The sequence below is a fragment of the Mustela putorius genome, unplaced genomic scaffold (assembly GCF_011764305.1).
Source record: "Mustela putorius furo isolate JIRA1106 unplaced genomic scaffold, ASM1176430v1.1 tig00000145_pilon_pilon_pilon, whole genome shotgun sequence".
NCBI lineage: Eukaryota > Metazoa > Chordata > Mammalia > Carnivora > Mustelidae > Mustela > Mustela putorius.
Window position 1 is genome coordinate 28,706,620 of NW_025421294.1, and position 23,114 is coordinate 28,729,733.

At 40.0% G+C, this 23,114-nt stretch overlaps 1 long non-coding RNA gene across 1 annotated transcript in view; it reads left to right on the forward strand.

Annotated features, from left to right (window-relative positions):
* The first annotated feature begins 662 nt into the window (after nucleotides 1-662).
* The window catches only part of LOC123390789, an 87,820-nt gene continuing 65,368 nt past the window's right edge, over nucleotides 663-23,114 (forward strand). The window contains exon 1 of the long non-coding RNA XR_006605371.1: nucleotides 663-2,816. This is a non-coding gene — a long non-coding RNA (uncharacterized LOC123390789). The remainder of the gene's footprint in view (nucleotides 2,817-23,114) is intronic.

A 23,114-nucleotide genomic window follows, 5' to 3' on the forward strand; every position in this document is an offset into this window, starting at 1 on the left:
AGTAATATTTCTTCATATTTGCTGATCCTTTCTTATGTCTGCTATTAAGACCCTCTAAGTAATTTTTAAAATTTCAGTCTTGAACTTAACTCCAAAATGTCAAGATTGGTCCTTTTTTGTAATTTTGGACTACAAGATTGGTCCTTCTTTTTGTAATTTTTGTCTTTATATTGATATTCTCTATTTGATGACATAGCATTGTAGTATTTTCTTCCAGTTCTTCAGACATGGTTCCCTTTAGTTCTTTGAGCAATTTAAAGTAGCTGATTTAAAGTTTTTTTCTAGTCCTCAGAGACAGTTTCTATGGATTGCTTTTTTTCTGTGTATGGGTATCTTCATGTTTCTTTGCATGGCTAGTAATTTTTTTTTAAAATTAGGCATTTTAAGTCATATAAAGTGGTTTCTATGCAAATCAAACTCTCCCCATCCCCCTGGTTTGTTTTTATTATTACTTATTTTAGGTTTTCTTGTTCAATGACTTTTCTGAATTAAATATGTGAAGTCTGTGTTCTTTGTTCCCTCTGGAGCCTCATTTACTACTTTTTGTGAAAACTGTGTTAAGATAACATAGTATAACATAAAATTTACTACCTTAACCATTTTAAATTGCTGTTCAGTACTATTAAATATATTCATATAGTTGTGCAACTTTTTTCTTGTTTGTTTGTTTTTTCAGTTTCTGGAGACTTCTTGCATGCCTTAGCTCATGGCATCCTTTTCTAGCTTCCAGGTCAGCAGTGATATCTTAAAATCTTCCTCTGACTCTGACTGTCTGCCTCCCTCTTCCACATTTTAAGAATCATTGTGATAACATTGGACCTACTTGGATAATCCGGGATAATTTTATCTTAAAGTCATCTTACTAACAACATTAATTCCACCTACAACTTTAACTCCCATTTGCTGAGTAATATGATGTATTCACAGATTCCGGAGGGGTAGGACATAGACATTTGTGGTGAGGACATTAATTTGTCTACCACACCCCTGTATCTCTCAGTCAGCTGGAATATTGCACCAGCCAGTGCATTCCTTTCCACTGGTATCCCATCCCAATTTATCATTATAAATTTTGGAGAAATGCCACTACATCATACTAGGGACTATCAATATTCTGTCTGTCACCATTGATTGGGTCTTCATTGTGAGCAATCAGGAATATGATCTAGTGCCAAAACCCCATTTTAGAATCTGTGTCTAAGAACCACTTGGTACCAGCTGGTTTTAGGTCAGTTTGCCTGGATATAGATTCCAAACTGGAGATTTGCATTTGGGAGTAACACCTTTAAGGCACTAAGAGAAATAGAGTTGAACAGTACAATATGATGAACTGTGATGCAGTTGGAACACAGATCTCAGATAGTCCCATCAGGAGCTCTTGAACTCAGAAGGCCCTTTCAGTTGCCTTAAATGGTAGCAAGGTACCTAGGCCAAACCCTGAGTGCAGGCCTTCTCCAGGGATGTTGGATAAGTGTAGGTGAGGCATTTCTTTTCACATAAGTGCAATGTCCAGAAAGGGACATACTAGCAACTGATATTCCCAGCAGCTTCCAAAATGGGTACTTTAATCCAGAAAGAAGCATCTGGTTAATTCATCACCCTGTCAACATCATAGACTTCATTGTATGAGCTCTGGCTAATTGGCTAAACGGAGGTAGGGAAAGGGAGAAGTATTAGATTCCAAGGGGCAGAAGAACATGAGTTAATATATGTCCAAAATATTCTTTCTTTTCAAGTAGTCCTGGCAAGGCACAGTTGGATTAGCTTCTTCTTGGGCACTTATAGACATAGTAGGACCAAGTGTTTGTCCTGGTGATATTTCTTGCTGCCAAGCCTCAGGAAATGGTAAAGTGGGCCAGTTAGTGTCTGTAGAACCTTTCTCGTGGATCCCAAGGAAGACACAGTTGGATGAAAGTGGGGAGGCCTATCTTTAAGGCCTGTAGAGATGAGTTGTAGAGCAGAGGTACTAGCACAAGAAAGGGAAAGCAGCAGGGCTTTACCAGCTAGCACCCAGATAATAGTGCAACCCATGGATATTATGTAAATTCTGAGAATGCTAGGTTCATGGGGACTAAATAAGGGTTAGTCCAGATAGATGTTCCCTTAAAGAATGCATTAGTTGGCTGAGAAGTAAAGAATGAGCACTGGCTTAACTACCCGCCACTGGGACTCTGCCACTGACTCCTTTAGAGGTCACACTCAGTAGAGATCACTGGCCTCACTGTCTTCCTCTGGTGGTCTCTAGACCCCTTCCATGTATATGGCTGCAATGGTCAGTCCTTCTGACAGAGAATTTCAGGGAAGAAGCAAAGTTGAGAACCATACTGCATGTCTGAGAGCTCCAACTACAAGGCAAGAAGGTATGTGTCTGTTTTATTTGTCACTGTGTGCCAGGATTGGGAACTTTTTTACTACATAGGAGGTATTCATGAATCCTTGTGGAGCAAAGGATGAGCACCTCTGCCAGGTTGAGAGATTCCAGAGGTAGGGAAGTTAGGGCTGGGCAAAAGGACCTATAGGGGAAGTAGTAACAAAAACCAACCTGTTGTTCTAAAATATAATTCTCCTTTCTTGAAAGAAAAAGGCCTCAGAGTCACTGACCAGAAATCTCTTGCCCAATTTGAGACCTGACCATTTGTGGGAGGGGAGAAAAATAGCATGGTGCACACCACATCCTGGATAAGGTGACATGTACAGTCTGAGGGCCTCAGCTGAGAAGGGCCAACCACTGTGCTTTGTGTTCGCCGGTGAGTGATGCCAAAGCTGATGGCGCCTCTGTCTTCCCACACCTAGGGGCTATTATTTCCCCCAAGAAGGTAAGTTCTGTTCTTTGTAGGTCACTGATTGCTTCAGGACTTAGGCCTTGTCCATTTTCCTGCCTCATTTATTGACTTATTTGACTATGACTGTGATGACCTCAGGAACTAATGGCCCAGACTCTGATCTTATGGTCTTTGGGAGAGGAGCAGGAGCTCCTTCAAGAACAAGTCAGTTTCCAGATTCATCACAATAATGAAGGGTAGATGCTGCTCGGCGAGTGTTCCTAGACTTACAAAGCTCTGTCCTCTTGTAGACAAGGAAGTGAGTATTTTCTTTCAGGGTGGTTTCAGGAACACTCCATAATGGGGTCCCAGAGACCATGTGGAACAGGGATAGTGGTTATATATGTAGGTAAAGACTGGCCCTGAATAAAAACGAATCCCATGCTCATCACTTATGGCATCTTCTTTGGTGTTCAGAAATTTTGTCTTCCAGGGATCCTCTCTGATTTGTTCCCTCTAAACCAGCTCTAGGATGTGTTCTAATAGGCTCTTTGTTTCTGGGGAAAGCTGTGTTCTGGTATAACCTTCTGCTGATTGGAAAAAGTGACTACCTAGTGAGACAGACTGCCTTCCCTGTGCTTGGGGTCTGTAAGTGGGATGACTCGTCTAAGATGGGAGATTAGCCATGGTGGTCTCTGACTGCACTTGGGTAGTTGGTGTTAGATTCTGAGATGGAAGTAAACGATTTATAAGTTCTTACAGAGCCAAAACAGTTTACTTATGTAGAATTTTCTACAATAACTGTTTAAAAATTTTATTAAGTAATCACTGCACCCAACATGGGGTTGGAACTTATATCCCCAAAATGAAAAGTTGTGTGCTCCACTACTAAGCCAGCCAAGTGCCACAAACACTAAACATTTTAGAAACCTCTTTGATCCATCAGCTCTGTACCCACTCAGTTGAGTTCCAAGACAACTGATTGGGTGCCCCCTTGAGTACTCTGAGGTTACTATGGGAGCCTGATGGAGACATTTTGAATTTGATTGGCAAGGGTTGAGGGAGCAGCGAGGGAGAACTGGATTTAGAGAGGGGACAGAGAGGCCTGGGAAAGCTCAGCCTCCATGGAACAAGGACCAAGCTAAAACTGGCATAATAGGTGTGGGACCAATTACCTCTGTCACTGGATAGGGGAAAACCTATGGCACAAGGGCCAAGAGGCAAAACTCGAGGCTGGGACCAAACTATAGAGGCTGAAGCTGAAGCTTTATTTTGGAAGCAGAGCCATGGAAAGGCTTGAACCAGGATAAGACAGGAAGTGATTACAAAGAGATGAGTTCATACTCTCCTAGAGAGTTTTAGGGATACTAATGATAGGTTCACAGAAAATTAAACAAATGAAAAAGAAAATGGGGCAATTGCTGCCTTCAGGGGAAAAAAGTTGTACAGGAAATGTCAGTATACTGTATTAGGTAGCTCAGGTGTGAGCAACATTGATGTGATGTAATAATGTAAGCACTTAATATTAATTTAATTAAAATTCATCATTTAACTTTTGGGGGATGAGAAGGGGTAATTGTATTTTAGGAGTGGTGTAAAACATTCCAGATCTCCATCTTCCACGGTAGACCATCAATATCTAAGATCTAAAATTGAAAGTCAAGAAATAGCATTAATAGGGGCACCTGGGTGGCTCAGTTAGCTAAGCATCTACCTTTAGCTCAGGTCATGATTCCTGGGTCCTGGGATTGAGTCCCACATTGGGGTCCCTGCTCAGCAGAAGTGTGCTTCTTCCTCTCCCTCTGCTGCTCCCCCTGCTCCCCCTTCTCTTCCTCTCTTGCTTTGTCAAATAAATAAATAAAACCTTTTAAATAAATGAAATAGCATTATTGGGGTGCCTGGGTGGCTCAGTGGGTTAAAACCTCTGCCTTTGGCTCAGGTCATGATCCCAGCGTCCTGGGATTGACCCCACATTGGGCTCTCTGCTCAGCAGGGAGCCTGCTTCCTCCTCTCTCTCTGCCTGCCTTTCTGCCTACTTGTGATCTCTGTCAAATAAATAAAATCTTTTTAAAAAAATAGCATTATTAGTATTGTGTTTAGAAAAAATGAGGATGGGGCGACTGGGTGGTGCAGTCAGTTGAGTGTCCAGCTCTTGGTTTCAGCTCAGGTTGTGATCTCAGGGTGGTGGGATTGAGCCCTTTGTTGGGCTCTATGCTTAGTATCGCGTTTGCTTGAGATTTTCTTTCTCCCTCTGCCCCTCCTGTTCATGGTCTCTCTCTCTCTCAAATAAATAAATAAATCTTTTTTTTTAAAAAAAGGTAGAATAAGGGTAAGCACAGAAGAAACAAGGAAAAATGTTGAATATGCTCTTTAAGTGGGGAACGCAGGTGGAAGGGGAAGGTAGGAGAAGGTAGAAGGTTGCCTTATAGAACTATTTTGTTTTTTCAACTAATTACATCTTCTACTTTAAAAAAGTAAATGTTCATTTATAGCCTTAAAGTACTATGACTTCATTAGTGGAGTAAAATCCATTTATTATTCATTGTGGAAAAGTCTGTGTTAAGGAATGAACTCACGTGTTGCTTAGATTGGGGGCACAGCTTCAGGTGACAGACAGTGCTAGCATGGGTTCTGCTCCTCTTGAGCTGCCCACAGCACACACACCGGATTGGCTGGCCCCCAGGTCTTAAGGTTGACGTCCAGACCCTCCTCAGTCCTGACCGGCTTCCTTGTCCTAAGCTTCTATATCTCACTTCTTCCCAGTAACATCAAGCTGCTTGAGATCTCTGAAACACACCAGGGTGGTTCATGCCTTGATGTCTTTCTCTTCCTGTTCTCACTTCCTGGACCCCTTTGATAAAGGATAATCTGGTATATCCATCTTCTTCCGTGGATAATTCCTGTTCAGCATTATGTCCCAGTCCTGGGGTCTTCTTTTCTTCTCTTACCTGGCAAGATGCCCTAGACTCTACTCCCATGGTAATCTCTACACACCATCTTGTGTCACTGGCAGAAATATATAGATATATATATTATATATCTATATATAAATATAGATCTTATATATCTATATATAAAAAGATAATCTTATATATATATAATTATCTTTTTATTCATCTACCTCTGGCTCATAAGCAGCTTGGGATGTGAGACAGTGTCTTACTCATATCTGATTCCAGGGCCCAGCAGAGAACCTGGGTTGAAGGCATAATCAATCCTGGCTACTGAATGACAAGACTGGAATACACTTTCTCCGTGTTCAGTTTCCAGTAGGTGGTTCTATGAGCAAGGACAGAAGGGTATCTGTCACACTAGACTGTCACAAGGACAAGAGTTCTTAAGGCCATATGGATCAACAGCGATTGACTGACATCCTTTTTTGTCCTTTCCCTGTCTTGGCTCTAAGCCCAAATCTTTGAGTCTAGTGTGACAGATACCCTTCTGTTCTAGCCCCAGTCAGGTAAGAATTTGGAAAAGTGAATATCAGAGGGAAGACACTCTAGGGTAGGTCCCAGGTGAGCTGAATCCATAGTGAGCTAGCAATCACTCTGGTTAGTCTGTTCTATCTCAGAGGACAGAGTCAGAGTACCTTAGAGTGAAGCTTTCTAGCACCTCATGGTGTCTTTGTAAAATATTTTAGTGAATCTGACTTCTGATACCTTACTTACACATTTATTTATTTAGCATTTCTATTGGTTGCAGTTTTAGCCAAAAAAATAAAATGTCTCTGCATGAAGCCTGAAGAACCTTATTTTAAGTGTGATTCTAAGAGTGGGGAAATTTTACCAGATTCAACATTTCTTATTCATTATGGAGGCCAAAATGAGGAGTTTGAGTAGTAAATGCCTCAGTGGTTAAGAGTCCTGGCATTGGGTTCTTGACCTGGGTCCAGTATTCTCTGTGTTTCCCAAGTTTGAGTGTCCCTGCTGCACAGTGGAACAGAAGTTCCTCCTTGCCTCACAGAGGATTTTGAGAGCTGTAATGCAGTTAGTTTACAGTGCTGCTTATTTTTAAGTTGTGAAATATATACATGGGCTTATACATAAATCATACAAGCTTAAAGAATAATAAGGTGAGCACCCCTATAAGCACCACTCAAGAAAGAGGACAATAAAGTCAGTCGGTACCTTAAAAGCCCCTTCTGAGAGACTTTGTCTGGAAAGGTGGAGATGAAGTAGTTGTCCCTATGCCTCCCAGTAAGTATAACTAAAATCCCTGGACATGATATTGAAAACAAACATAAAAATATTCTGAAGGCTAGAGAGAAGAAGGCAGACCAGCTAGGAACCTTGGGACACAAGGACTGATACAGCAATGAGTTCCCTGGGTTTTCTTTTTGCCTTATACATCTCATACTTGGTTGGTGCTGGAGAAGCCTGCAACCTGGGAAGGCCAGCAGATACCAATCAACAAACAAAGAGCCCAGAGAAAAGCCTGCTTCCTCTAGCCAGAGGACTGGGGAAGATGGAAACAGAAAACTTTTTTTCGGTTGTAACCCCCAAACTAATTAATACCTTGACCTCTAGCTTTTGGCTGCATCTTGCAAGTTTTAATGTTACTATTACTTTTGTTACATTGTTACTATCACTCAGTCTAAGATATTTTTTTTCCGTGTGTTTTGTTTTTTGACCTATAAATGATTTAGAATCGTATTTCTTAATTTCCAAATTTGTGGGAATTTTAATCTTTTGTTACTAATTTCTTTTGTTTTTTTTTTTAAAGATTTTTAATTTATTTATTTGTCAGACAGAGATGACAAGTAGGCAGAGAGGCAGGCAGGGGGGTGGGGCAGGCTCACCACTGAGCAGAGAGCCCCATGCAGGGCTCGATCTCAGGACCCTGAGATCATGACCTGAGCCGAAGGCAGAGGCTTAACACACTGAGCCATCCAGGCGCCCCTAATTTCTATTTAATTATATTTTGACCAGAAAATATAGTCTTTTTTCAGTCCTTTAAAATTTCTTAAGATTTGTGGGGCGCCTGGGTGGCTCAGTGGGTTAAGCCGCTGCCTTCGGCTCAGGTCATGATCTCAGGGTCCTGGGATCGAGTCCCGCATGGGGCTCTCTGCTCAGCAGGGAGCCTGCTTCCTTCTCTCTCTCTCTCTCTCTGCCTGCCTCTCAGTGTACTTGTAATTTCTCTCTGTCAAATAAATAAATAAAATCTTTAAAAAAAAAACAAAGATACTAGGGAAACCTCGGTGGTTCAGTGGATTAAGCCTCTGCCTTCCGCTCAGGTCATGATCTCGGGGTCCTGGGATCAAGCCCTGAATTGAGCTCTGTGCTCAGCGCAGAGCCTGCTTCCCCCCTGCCGCCACCTCTGTCTGCCTCTCTGCACACTTGTGATCTCTGTCAAATAAGTAAATAGTCTTTAAAAAAAAAAAAAGAAAGAAAAAGAAAACAGAGATCCGGGAACTAATGTGCTCATTACTGCTGAGTTAGCTCCTCTAGTGCTTTATAGCAGCTACTACTAGAAAATAAACATAGGTGACTAACCCACATGAACACACACATCTGTATTCATTTGTCTGCTTCTTTATCTGTGTATTGAAAAACATAATTTCATATTGATAACTCCAACTCTGTTCCAAACAACAGAGTTCATACTAGCTCTCCCCCTTGCTTTATCCCATCTTCTTTCAGGGTAAAAGCCCTGACTCATTATGCACAATATGTTGGTTTGTTCAACTCTAATATACAAATAAAGTCACTTCAAACTTTGTTTCTTAAGCCCCTTTGAGAAACAAAGTTTACCAGCCATATTCCAGCACAGTATTTATATGCAGTTCTTTTTATCTTCAGCATTATAATATCCAGTCAAAACACTGTTTCCTAGACTTAGGTCCATTCCTTGGTTCTTCATGTCTTTAAGTACAGTTACATCGTTCATGCGTAATATAGTTCATAAGGTAGCCATAATTTTAAGTTTGACTAAATTAGCTTAATTTGTTATACTCTGAAGTTCAGGTTTCTTCCAATATCCTGATGGTTGTTTTTAAATTGTCATATACTAAAATTTACTGTCTTTTTTTTTTTTAAGATTTTATTTATTTATTTATTTGTCAAAGAGAGAGAGAGCACAAAGAGGGGAGCTGCAGGCAGAGGGAGAAGAGGGTTCCCTACTAAGCAAGGGGCCCAATATGGGACTTGATCCCAGGACTCTGGGATCATGACTTGAGTTAAAGGCAGGCACTTAGCCAATTGAATCACCAGGCACCCTAAAATTTACTCTTTGTAATGTGCAGTTCTGTGGTAGTTGATCAACGCCTGGGGTCCTGTATCCAGCATTGTTGTTGCATAAAAGAGTTTCCTCACACCCAGTTTTCCTTGATCATTCCCCTTTAGAGTGAGTCTTGCTTCCCAACCTCAGCCCTTGTTGGCAACCATTGGTCTGTTTCCATCCATGCAGCTTTGCTTTTTTCAGAGGTTTATATAAATGTCTTTTTTGAGCCTGGCTTGGTTGGCTAATGCATTGAATACTTATCTGTGCTTACCAAAAGTTTGTTCCTTTTGATTAATGCATAGTATTCCATTGTTTGGAAGTGCTACCATTTGTATATTGATTCACTAACTGGGTTGTTTGCAGTTTTAAGTGTTTATGAATAAAGCCATTATAAATATTTATGTGCCAGTTGTTGTGTAAACATGAATTTCATCTCTTAGGTAAATAACAATAAGCAAGATTACTGGGTTGTATTATAAGTGTTGTATGTTTATTTAAAAAACTGTCCATACTGTTTTCCACAATGATTTTGCATCCTCACAAACAGCATTAAGTGGATTCTAGTCATTTCACATCCTTGCCAGGGCTTGGTATTGTCATTTTACTTTTTATTTCAGTCATTATAGCTGTAAAGCAGTATCTCATCATCTTCATTTCCTTAATGGTTAATGGTAGTCAGCATTTTTGTTTGTTTGTTTGCCTTCTCTTTGTTTTCTTTAGTGAAATGTCTATTCAACTCTTTTGCCTTTTTAAAAAATTAAGTTGTTTATTTTCTCACTGAGTTTTTAGAGTTCTTTATGTATGCTGGATACAATGGTTTCTTTTTATCATATGCATTTTACAAGTAACCTCTCCCACTCTTTACTTTGTTAAATTTACTGTTTTTTTGTGGATCATGACTTTTGTGTTACATCTTTGCCTAATCAAGAAATCTTTGCCTAATAAAAGGTCACAAAGAATTTTCTCCTGTATTTCCTTCCAGAAATTTCATAGTTTTAGATTTTATGTTTATGTCTGTAATCCATTTTGAGCCAGTGTTTTGTATTGTGTGAGGTAAGGATTGAGCCTTATTTATTTATTTACGGATGACCGGTTGTTCCAGCAGTATTTTTTTTTTAAGATTTTATTTATTTGTCAGAGAGAGAGAGAGAGAGTACACATATAAGCAGGGGGAATGGCAGGCAGAAGAAGAAGTAGGTTCCTTGCTGAGCAAAGAGACTGATGCGGCACTTGATCCCAGGACTCCTGAGATCATGACATGAGCCAAATGCAGATGCTTAACTGACTGAGCCACCCAGGCATCCTATTCCAGCACTACTTGTTGAAAACAGTTTTCTTCTTCTATTAAATGCTTTTGAAGCATTGTTGAAATGCAGTGACCATAGATAATATAGATCTATTTCTGGTCCCTATTCCTTTCCATTACTCTCTGTAGTTATACTTTCACTAATACCACAGTGTCATAATTACTCTAGCTTTATAGTAAGTCTCTGAAATTCTCTGATGCAAGGACTCCAACCTTGTTCTGTTTTGTCAAAATTATTATAGCTAGCTTAGTTTTTTTTTTAGTTTTCCATGTAAAGTTTAGAAGCAACTTACTGATTTCTACAAATAAAGATTGTGATGAGATTTTCTTTTTGTCATAAAATATACATAACAATTTTTACAATTTTTAAAAAAGATTTTATTTATTTTTATTTGAGAGAAATAGCAAGAAATAGTGCATGAGCAGAGGGGAGAGAGAGAAGCACATTCCCCACTTAGCAGGGAGCCCGATGTGGGGCTCAATCCCAGGACCATGGGATTATGACCTGAGCCAAAGGCAGTCGCTTAACTGACTGAGCAACCCAGGCACCCCAATCTTTACCATTTTGAAAGTGCACAATTCATTGGCATTCAGTACATTCTTAGTGTTATGCAACCACCACCATTATCCACTTCTAGAACATTTTCATCAACCCAAAAGGACACCTTGTACTCATTAAACAGTCACTTGTCATTTCCCCTTCCCCCAACTCATGGAAACTACTAATCTGCCTTCTGTCTCTATGGATTTGCCTATTCTGGAAAGGTCATATAAATGGAATCATATAACAAGTAGCTTTTTGTGTCTGCCTTCTTTCACTAAGAAGAATATTTTTAAAAAAATTATCCATGTTGTGGGATGTATCACTACTTTATTTCTTTTTGGGTGAATAATAATTCATTGCATGATGTAATGGGTTGAATAGTGCCCCCCCAAGATGTATGACATCTTAACACCTAGAATCTGTGATTGTGACATTTTTTGAAAAACGGGTTATTACAGAAAAATTAAACTAAGGGTCTAAGGTGAGAATATCCTAGACTATCTGTTGGGTGCTAAATCCAATGACAGGTGTCCTTATAAGAGACAGAAGAGAAGAAGACAGAGAAAAGGAGAAGGCCATGTGAAGACAGAGCCAGAGATGGGAGCACTGCAGCCAAGCTAGTTAAGGAATGCCTGGAGCCAATAGAAGTTGGAAGAGGCAAGGAAGGATTCTCCCGTGGTGACTTTGGAGGGAGTGTAGCTTTCTGAGGACTTGAATTTAGACTTCTGCCTCCTGTGTTGTGAGAGAATAAATTTCTCTTGTTTAAGCTGCCCAGTTTGTGGTAATTTTTATGGTAGCCCTAGGAAACAAATACACATGTCTATGTCACCTTTTATTTTTCTAATCATGAGTTTATCGACACTGGGATTATTTATATATTTTTGCCTATTATAAATAGTGCTGTTACAAATGTTCATGTACAGGTTTTTTTTTAAACACGTATTTTCAGGGGTGCCTGGGTGGCTCAGTCGGTTAAGGATCAGCCTTCCACTCAGGTCATGATGCCAGGGTCCTCGAATCAAGCCCTGCATTGGGCTTCTTTCCCTCTCCCTCTGCCTCTTTCTCTCTCTCAAATAATTAAATAAAAATAAAATATAAAAACAAAACAAACAGAACAATGAAAAATACCTGTTTTCATTTATTTGGTTATATACCAAGGAGTAGAATTACCAAGTCATGTAATAATTCTATGTTTAGCTTATTGAGGAACACCAAAGTATTTTTCATAGTTGCTGCCCATTTTACTTCTGACTTTTCCACATTCTCACCAACATTTGTTATTTTCCCTTTTCAACAGAATTACAGCCTTCCCAGTGGCTGTGAAATTATATCTCATTGTGGTTCTGATTTGTATTTCAGTAATGAATAATGATGTTGAGCATCTTGTCATTTGTTTATTGGCTATTAGTATATCTTCTTTAGAGAATTGTGTGTTCAGGTCCCTTGCCTAATTTTGAATTGGGTTGTTTGTCTTTTGTTATTTTGGGCATTTGTTTTTTGTTATCATTTAAGAGTTACTAATATATTCTAAATACTAGACCCCGTATTTGCTTTGCTTTCTTTCATTCTGTGGATTGTCTTTTTCTTTCTTGTTGGTATCCTTTGAAGCACAAGAGTTCTTAAATTTTAATGAAACCAGTTTATCTCAGTTTTTTTTCTTTGGTTGTGAGTGCATTAGGTATCATATTTCAGAAGCCATTACTAAATCCAAAGTCATGAAGACTTACCTCAGTGTTTCTCTCTAAGAGTTTTATGGTTTTTAGTTCTTATATTTAGGTCTTTGGTTCATCTTTATTTGTTTGCATGTAGATATCTAGTCAGCTCAGCACCACTTATTGAAGAGATTATCCTTTCTATATTGAATGGTCTTGGCACTCTTGTAAAAAAAATCAGTTGACTACAGATGTATAGATTCATTTTGGGCTCTCAGTTATATTTTATTGATATTTTGTTGTCTGTCTGTATGCCAGTACTACACTACTTTAATAACTATAGTTTTATAGTAAGTAAGTAAACTTTCTGTTTCATGAGGTGACTCAGAAGCTCTTACATATACAGGTAACAATAGGAACAACAATGAACTCATAGTATTTTGCATCTTTGCTTTAGTCCATGGTCAGCAGGGTCCATCGGCTGCGGCTTCCATCTCTGGGGGACATCCTTGTTCTCGTCTCATTTGACATGACCTGTGTGAATCCAGGCCCTGATGCCTTCTCCTTTTATTGCCGTGGGGGTGGTCAGGATGACAGTAAATGGTCCCTTCCAGTTAGGCTCCAAATTTCGCACTTGATGGCGACGTATCCAAGCCAAGTCCCTGGGTTGGTAAGAATGTGGTTCCACCTCCGTCTCCATTTCATATGTGGTGGAAAAAGCCTCTACCCAGCCTGAAAAGGTATCTTCAAAAACTATCATATACTTGTGCCCATATTTTATGGGTTTCATCTCTGTAAAATCTATTTCCCAATAAATTCCTGGTTCCTTACCTCTTTCTCTCTTCCCTCTTCTCATTTTAGTTCTTCCCACATTAACTGCCTGGCATTGAGCATATCTATCAACTACATCCTGAGCCATACACCCTAATTTAGAAATCTGGAACTGCTTGCCTATAAGCTCCTTGAGTTTGCATGTCCCCAAATGAGTACCCTGATGTATCTGGTCTACTAACTTCTTACCTAATCTTTGAGGAAGAATTATTTTTCCTGCTTTAGTCTTAGCTCAGTCCCTTTCATAGTCCAATTTCGCCCATTTTGTAAATACTTTAAATCTTCCTCTGAATAGTTTGGTTTTTCTGGTAGGGCTGAAGCCGGGAGTGTAACCAGTGCTTGTACTGTTTCTCGGGCTGCTTGCTTTGCAGCTTGATCTGCTAATTGGTTTCCTTTTCAAATCAGATCAGTCCCCTTTTGGTGTCCCAGGCAATGCATAATGGCCACTTCTTTTGGGTCCCAAATAGCCCGGAGGAGAGCCAATATTTCTCCTCTGTTTTTAATTCCTTTTCCTTCTGCTGTTAATAGGCCCCATTTCTTTTTAAATAGCCCCATGTATATGGAGAGTAGCAAAGGATGCCTGCTGTCCCTATAGATATTGGCGGTTTTACCTTTGGCCATCTGCAGTGCCTTAGTGAGTGTAATCAGTTCTGCTTTCTGTGCCGAGTTTCCATGTGGCAGGGCTGCCGTCCAGAGTTCCTGCTCAGGAGAAACCACCGCAGTCCCCACATACCTCTTTCCATTGACCATGTAGCTACTCCCATCTGTGAACAGAGTCATCTCCGCATCTGGGAGGGGAATGTCTCTGAGATCCTGCCTTATTCCTGTGACTTGGGTTAGGACCTCCCCACAGTCGTGTGGGTGGTCAGCCAACTCCTCTGGCAGCAGCGTGGCTGGATTTAGCACTATCAGGGGCTGGAAGGTCACTCTTGGTTCGTTGGGGAGGAGGCCCTGATACCCCGTCACTTGGGCATTCATCATCCATTGGTCTGGTGGAATCTAGAGAAGGCCCTCGATAGCATGGGTGGTGGTCAAGATGAGATTTTGACTCAGAGTCAATTTACTTGCATCCTTGACCAGGAGGGCCATGGTGGCAATTATGCAGAGGCGGGGGGGGGGGGACCCAGCTGCTACTGGATCTAGCTTCTTGCTAAGATAGGCTACTGGCCTTTGCCAAGGCCCCAGAGTCTGAGTGAAAACTCCTTTGGCCACCCCTGCTTTTTCATCCATGTATGAGTGGAAGGGCTTGGTAACATCTGGGATGGCCAATGCTGGGGCACCCAGTAAGGCTGTTTGTAATTCCCAAAATGCGCCTTCTGCCTCAGCTGCCCGCTCTATCATAGTGAGCCCCTCCTTTTGCCAGTTCACAGAGAAGTCAGGCAGTCTCCACGAACCGTGGTATCCATAGCCTACAGTAGCCCAACGTCCCAAGAAACTCCCTCACTTGTTGGGACGTGGTGGGGCGGGGGCATCGGGTGATCCCCTGTTTCCTGGACTCAGACAGTGAACGCACTCCCTCATGGCTCTGACAGAGCTGTGCTTTCTTTGCTGAAACCCAGTGCCCTTTTTCCTGCAGAGTCTGTAAGAGAGCTCTTGTCCCCCGCAAACATGACTCATAGTCCTCAGTGGCTACTAGCAAGTCATCAAAATACTGTTACAGAGTGACTCCCAGGTTGGAAGTTCTGTACTTATGCAAATCCTCGTGTAGGGTCTCGTTGAAATGGTGGGTGAATTCTTGAACCCTTGGGGAAGTCTTGTCCAGGTCAGCTGGCCTTGGAATCCTTCCTGTGGGTTGGACCACTCAAAAGCAAAGAGGGCTGAGACTCCCTTGCTAAAGATATGCAGAGAAATGCATCTTTGAGATAAGTAATGAAAATTGGGCTCTCATGTCCACCAAAAGATCAACTGATTTCCCGTCCACTTTAATTTTTACTCTGGTGGCCAGCATTGCCGTCTTCCTTTTGAGGCACTCCCTGGCCCAGTATCCTTTTTCCTTATAGTAAGCACACTGATCTGAACCTAAGCCTTCCTGCCTGCCTTCTCTGTGCTTAGGCTTTTCCTTCCATTTACCATCCACTACCTGCCTCATGTAATGCCAAAACCTTAACTAGTTTTTTTGTCTGTTTTTCATCCTCCTATGCATCCCTGTTGTTAAACACCTCTTCTGCTGTTCCCCCTAACTCAGTCAGATTCTTCCCTTCAAATCCTTCAGATTTCTGAAGTTTCCTCCTTATATCTGGGGCTGACTGACTGGCAAAAGCAAGATTCACTGCCCTCTGATTTTCGGGTGCCTCAGGGTCGATCGGGCTATACATTTTATAGGCTTCAATAAGCCTTTCTAGGAAAACTCCCGGAGACTCATTCTTACCTTGGGTCACCATACTAATTCTGGTTTAGTCTGAGTGTAGCTTTTACTTCTGGAAATTCTTAACCATTTCAGTTCCAGGATTTCAACATATCAAAGACCTGTATTTGTTCTGAAAGTCTCCCATATGAGTTTCCTTTAAGAAAGAATTCATCTTACAAGTGATTTAAAACAATTACAAATGACAAAAAACTCAGAATAGATATGGTTATATATCAAGTGATGACCCTTACCAAAACATTAAAACTTTAGGCAAGTTGTAGTAGTTACAGCATTTACCCAAATGTAACCCAAGGTTTATCATTGATTTAGCAGTACTTCCTGAGTAACTTAGCATATTAAGGAAAAGCCTTATGAGTCAAAAAGATCTCATTTACAATTCTGGGTGGGCAAAGAGAAAACCGTTTACATTTTAACCAATTGTGAACTGTTATAACAGAATTCAGTTAAGCACAAAACATGTTTACCAGTAGATTTCAAAAGCACAAACCTAGTTCCAGCAACCAGCGCTCTAGCATTTCATCCCATTTGTCATCCAAAAAAAGGTCAAAGTTTCAGACTAGCAAAGACCCTGAAAGCCACTTTAACAATTACCCATTAAAACGCTGAGACAGACAGTCAACCATCAGTTCAGCCATCCCTCCACCTACAGACCTCACGTTCCACATGGGCCCATTCCACTTCAGATGCCATGCTTTCCCGCCAGCAAGAGGGAGGGGGTAGGCAGTCCACGTCGGGCCAGAGAAGGCAAGGAACTCCCCGAAACAAAGGGAGTTTCGGCAGCTGCTTGGGAATATCCCTTAAAGTCTCTGTCTGGAGTTAGATTAACCCCAGTTGGTTCCAGTTATAGCCCTTACCACAGAAAATGAGTGAGGGAGAAGCCCCACATCTATTATAAGGAACAGGGAGACAAAAGTCAGAATCCCCTTACTCTCTGCTTACCCCATTCCTTCAAACACAACAAACAACACAGCAGACAACAAAAAGGCAAGACAAAGACAACTGCGGGCCCAGCGGTCCTGCCACCAGTGGGGATTTTCTAGGGGGACTCAAACCCCCTGATTGCCTAGGGGGACTCGAACCCCCTGTCGATCTACCAGCAGAGGGATGGGGTGTCCCTGCATCCACTCCAGCCTTGGGGAGCATGGCTGCGTCCAGCTTCTCCCCAGTGGGCCATACCCTGGAGCTCCAACCACACAGACAGACAAGATCCTAATACCTCCAGAAGCTTTTCCCAGAAATTCCAATGCTGACTCAGTTCTCGTCGTTTGATCCTGGACAAGCCCCCAGTGTTAGGGTCCGTGATCAAAGGAATGAGACCGACACAAAGCAAAAGTCAAGCAAAGCTTTATTTCGCGCCAAGCATTGAAAATCGAACTGACCAGTCGGGGTCGTCCCTTACAAAGAGGCGACGACGACCAGGACACCGACCCTGACGATTTCCCCATACAAAGCGACTCCCCTTACCTGGTGGCGCTGCTCCCTGGCGAGGCCACTCCTGACGACCATGATGCTCCTGATGAAGCTGCTCCCGACGACCCCAATGTTCCCAACAACCCTGACACTATTACTACTCCTCCCCTGCCTCACAGACTAACCTTTATAGAGGTGGTTGAGCTCAGCCCACACACAGGTAGCCAATGAGATTGCAACACACAGGGAAAACTGCACAGTCATGCTTGGTCAGCAATACGGGTGACCAATTGAATTTCAATTCACCACAGTAAATATATGTGTACCCCACTGATTGGATGTCTCCATCTGGCCTGGCCCGCCTCTATATCCGGGGTTTGCAAGTAAGTTCCTCTGGGAGGCGTGGGGTCAATCTAAGCCCACAATGAAATGGCTCCCTCTGGCCAAGCAGGCCCTTACAGCTAGGCCCTACAGTATGATGGTGAATAGAAATGGTGAGGGCAAAATATTTGTCTCATTTTCAATCCCAAGGAGAAACATTCAGTTTTTCACCATTAAATATGACATAAGTTAAAGGTTTTATGCAGCTCACTTTTGTCAGATTATGAATATTCCTTTTTCTTCCTAATTTGCTTTATTTATTGTGAATGGAAGTAGAATTTTGTCAAATGCTGTTTTTCAAAATACTGTTACAATCAATCATATGGGATTTTTCTTTAGTCTATTGATGTTATGGATTGCATTAATTAAGTTTATTTATTTATTTACTAAAGATTTTATTTATTTATTTGACAGAGAGAGACACAGCAAGAGAGGGAACATAAGCAGGGGAGTGGGAAAGGGAGAAGCAGGCTTTCTGCTGAGCAGGGAGCCAGATGCGGGGCGTGATCCCAGGACCCTGGGATCAGGACCTGAGCTGAAGACAGATGCTTAATGACTGAGCCACCCAGGTGCCCCTTAAGTTTTAAATATTAAACTCACCTTTCATTCCTGGGTTAAACCCCACTTAGTCATGATGTTATCCATTTGATATATTGATGGATTTGATTTGCTAATATTTTGTTATAGATTTTTATATCCATGTTTATGGAGAACATTGGTCTATAGTTTTTTTTCCATGTAATTTTTGAAAATTGTTTTATTAGGGTGATGCTGACTTCATAAAACTTGTTGGAATGTGTTTCTTTCTATTCCATTTTGCTGAATAGTTTGCTTAGAATTGCTAGTATTTCTTCCTTAAATGTTTGGTAGAACAGTGAACCCATTTGTGCCCAGAGTTTTCTTTGCTGGGATACACTTTGATTAGTGTAGGATTATTCTGGTTAATTATTTCATCTTCTCTCCCTTTGCCTATTTGGAAACCTAAGGCCATCAGATATAAACAAGATATTACTGTATTTAGGGATATTCTGTGTTTCTTCTTAGAAGTTTTCATGAACTTCTCTAACAAGCTTTTTAAGGAGTGAAAAGTTCCTGATGTAGAGACATTTAGTCGAAGAGAAATTAAGATAGCAGGGCTCTGAACCACTGGTTCTGTGATTTAGGTGACTGAGAAGAACTAAACTCCTGAATATCATCTCTTACCTGATACTTAGCAGTGTCAGGTTAAACCATCCTTACCTTCAAGTTTCTTCTCTCATTGATACCACCTGTATAAAACCATCTATGATATGCTTTTTGAGAAACCAAGCCAGGGGAAAATATTTGGGTACAGGCTGATACACACTCTTACCACATAAGTTAAGGACCTTTTTTCATCCTAAAGCAGGTCTTAATTGCTTTTAAATGAAATTTTAAATAGAAAATTTTATAGATGCTCTTTTATATAGAAAAGAATGTTTAAAATCCTGTAATTTAGAACAGTGAAAAAAATGTCTTCTTGAGAATTAACTTATTTTTTACATTACCATAGAAAAAAAAGATTGTGTGCTATTTACAAATTTAGTCCTGTGGCCAGGCAATTATTAAGGGAAGAGTTATTTAGTATAATGCCCACTTGGTCCCTGTTTTTTAAGTTGTGCTTAATGTGCAGGCTCTTTTCAAGATAAGAGTGGTTTATTTTGTTTTGAATAGTTGTTTGTTTGTTAAGATTTTATCTATTTGACAGAAAGCAAGAAATCATCAGCAGGGTGCATGGCAGAGGTAGAGGGAGAAACAGGCTCCCTTCTGAGCAGGAAGCCAGTTGTGGGGCTTGATTCCAGGACCCTAGGATCATGACCTGAGCTGACAGGCAGATGCTTACCCAGCTGAACCACCCAGGTGCCCCATTTTGAATGGTCTTCTATTTAGTTCTTTTGCTTCTGCTTCTTTTTCTGCTTCTTCTTCTTTTTTAAAGATTCTACTTGACAGAGAGAGATACAGTGAGAGAAGGAACACAAGCAGGGCGAGTAGAAGAGGGAGAAGCAGGCTTCCCACAGAGGGGCTTGATCCCAGGACCTTGAAATCATGACCTGAGCCAAAGACAGATGCTTAACAACTGAGCCACCCAGGTGCCACTATCTAGTTCTTCTTGAATGAGCTTTTGCTGGTTTGTGTCTTCCAGGGAATTTTTTCCATTTCCTCCAAGTTGAATTTATTAATGCCACAGTGGTCTGAAATGATAGCTCTTCTTTCATCCTTGATAAAGGAAGTTTGTGTCTTTCTTAAAAATACCATTCTGGCTAGATACTTGTGTTTTGTTGACCTTTTCCAGGAATTAACTTTTGGTTTCATGGATTTTCTCTATTGTTTCTCTGTTTCTAGTTCTACCAATACTTTCCTTCTTTCTACTTGCTTTTCATTTAATTTCCTCTTCCTCTATACTCTTAGGATAGAAGGTTAGGATAGTGACTGTAAATGTTTCTTCTATTCTAATATAAGCATTTAATGATACATATTTATAGGTAAGCCCTGTTTTGGCTGTATCATGCACAGATTTTAATAAAAAAATTTATATTGGGATAATTTTAGATTTATAAAGCAGTTGCAAAGATAGGACAGTGAGTTCCCATATGTATTTCACCCAGGTTCCCATAATACTAACAGCTTTATACAACCATATTTTTCAAAACTAAGGGATTAATAGTGATACATTGCTATTACCATAAGATTGAGACTTTAGGGTGCCTGCGCGGCTGGGGAGGTTAAAGTATCTGCCTTCAGCTCAGGTCATGATCCCAGGGTACTGGGATCAAGCCCCACATTGGGCTTTCTTCTCAGCAGGGAGCCTGCTTCCGCCTCTCTCTCTGCCTGCCTCTCTGCCTACTTGTGATTTCTCTCTCTGTCAAATAAATAAATAAAATCTTTAAAAAAAAAAGATTGAGCCTTTATTCAGATTTCATCAATTTTTCTACTAATGTCTGTTTCTGTTCAAAGACCCCGTTCAGGAACATCAGTACATTTAGTTATCCTGTCTCTTTCATTTATTCTTTTCTTGTTTTCTATGCTATTAACAATTTTAAAGAGTACTAGTCAGATATTTCCTAGAAGGGCCTTTAACTTAGGTTTGTCTGATTTTTTAAAAAAGATTATTTATTTATTTATTTGACAGAGAATAAGTAAGCAGAGAGACAGAGAGAGAGGAGGAATGCAGGCTCCTTGATGAGCAGAGAGACCCCCCTTTTTTTTTTGTAAAGATGTCTGATATTTTCTTATGATTAGACAAAACATATGGGTTTTGGAGAAGAATATGCCCTTCTTGCATCATTTTAGATGCATGTGATATCAACGTGACTTATTACTGGTGATGGAAGCTTTAATCACTTGGTCAAGGTCATCACATACATTTGATGTATCTTTTCATTTAAATAAATTCAAAATATTTTCTGATTTCCTTTATGACTTCCACTGTGACTCATGAGTTATTTAGAACCATGTTGCTTAATTGCCAAATGTTTGGGGGTTTTCCAGATAATCTTTCTAAATTTTTACTTCTAATTTTGTTCTGTTGTCAGAGAATATACTTTGCATGATTTTGGTTTTAAATTTGTTGAGGATTGTTTTATGGCAAAGAATAGGGCATACCTGGTGAATGTTTCGTGTGTGCACTTGAAAAAAATATGTATTTTGTCAGTGGGTTGAGCAGAGTGTAAATGTCAAGTTGGTTGATAATGTTTAGGTTTTCTATATCCTTACTTATTTTCTGTTTTTTCTTTCTCTTACTGAAGAGGGTTGAAATCTATCTGCAATTGTGGATCTGTGAATTCTGCTCAGTTCTGTTAGCTTTTGCTTCATGTGTTTTGAAATTCTTTGTTAGGTGTGTACATAATTAAGATTGTTATGCCCTCTCTGTTAATTTACCCCTTTTTTATTATGTCTTTTTTATACCTGCTAATATTTCTTGTTCTGAAGTCTGTTTTGTCTGATATTAATATGGCCATTCCAGCTTTCTTTTGATTTGTGTTTTAGTTATATATAATTTTCTGTCATTTTACTTTTAAATTTATAGACTTAATTTTTTAGAGAAGTTTCAGGTTTAAATATAAACAGTATAAAGTACAGAGTTTTGGGGCACCTGGCTGGTTAGTTTGGAGGAGCATGGAACTCTTGATCAGGGCTGTGAGTTTGAGCTTCATAAGGATTATAGAGATACTTAAATAAATAAAACTTCAAAAAAAAGAAAATACAGAGTTTTACCATTGTCCTTTTTTCCTGCCCCTATACAGTTTTTACTATTATTAACGTCTTGCATTAGTGTGATATATTTGTTAAAGTTCATTAGCACATATTGATTATATTATTATTAACTAATATCCATAGTTTATAATAGAGTTTGCTCTTGGTCTTACACAGTTCTTTGGATTTTGACAAATATATAATGACATGTGTCCGCCTATGGTGTATCATACTGAATAGTTTCACAGTCCTAAAAATGCCTTGTACCTCACCTATCCATTCATTCACCCTCTCTCTGTGAACTTCTGGCAACCATTGATCTTTTTACTGTTCCACAATTTTGCCTTTTCTGGAATGTCATGTAGTTGGAGTCATACATTATGTAGCCTTTTCAGATTGGCCTCTTTCATATAGGAATATACATTTAAGATTCTAACATGTCTTTTCGTGGCATGATAATTTATTTATATCGATGAATAATGTTTTATGGGAGTACATTGGTTATTATGCATTCACCTACTGAAGGGTATCTTGGGTGCTTCTAGGTTTTGGCAATTATGTAAAACTGCTATAAACATCTGTATGCAGGTTTTTGTGTGAACATAAGTCTTAAGCTCATTTGGGTAAATGCCAAGGATCCCAGTTCTGAATCATATGGTAAACTGTAAGAAACTTTGTAATGAACTGCAGACTATCTTCCAGAGTAACTGCCCCTTTTCACTCCCACCAATAATGAATGTGAATTCCTTTGCTTCACATTCTCATTGTGCACTTGGTGTTGTTGGCATTTTGGTTTCTCAGCGTTCAGATAGGTGTGTAGTAGTATCTCATTGTTTAAATTTGCAATTCCTTAATGGCATGTGTTGTTGAGCATCTTTTGATATACTTCTGTCTTCTTTGATGAGATATTCAGATACTTTGACCATTTTTTCATTGGTTTTTCTCATTTTTGAGTTTTAAGAGTTCTTTGAATATTTTGGATAGCAGTCTTTTATCAGATATTTATTTTGCAAAGGTTTTTTCTCAGTCTGTGTCTTGTCTTTAATTATTTTGGCATCATTTTACTTTTAACCTGTCTTAAGTGGGTTTCTTTTATATTGCATAGAATTGTCTTGATTTTTCATCCAATTTGATAATCTCAGTTATTTATTTTTTTTTAAGATTTTATTTACTCATTTGTCAGAGAGAGTGAGCACAGGCAGACAGAGTGGCAGGCAGAGGCAGAGGGAGAAGCAGGCTCCCCGCCAAGCAAGGAGCCCGATGTGGGACTTGACCCCAGTACGCTGGGATCATGACCTGAGCCGAAGGCAGCCACTTAACCAACTGAGCCACCCAGGCGTCCCTCTGTCATTTATTTTGTGTGTTTAGACCATTTATATTTAATATGATTATGATATGATTGGATTAAAAGCTATCATTTTTCTCATTG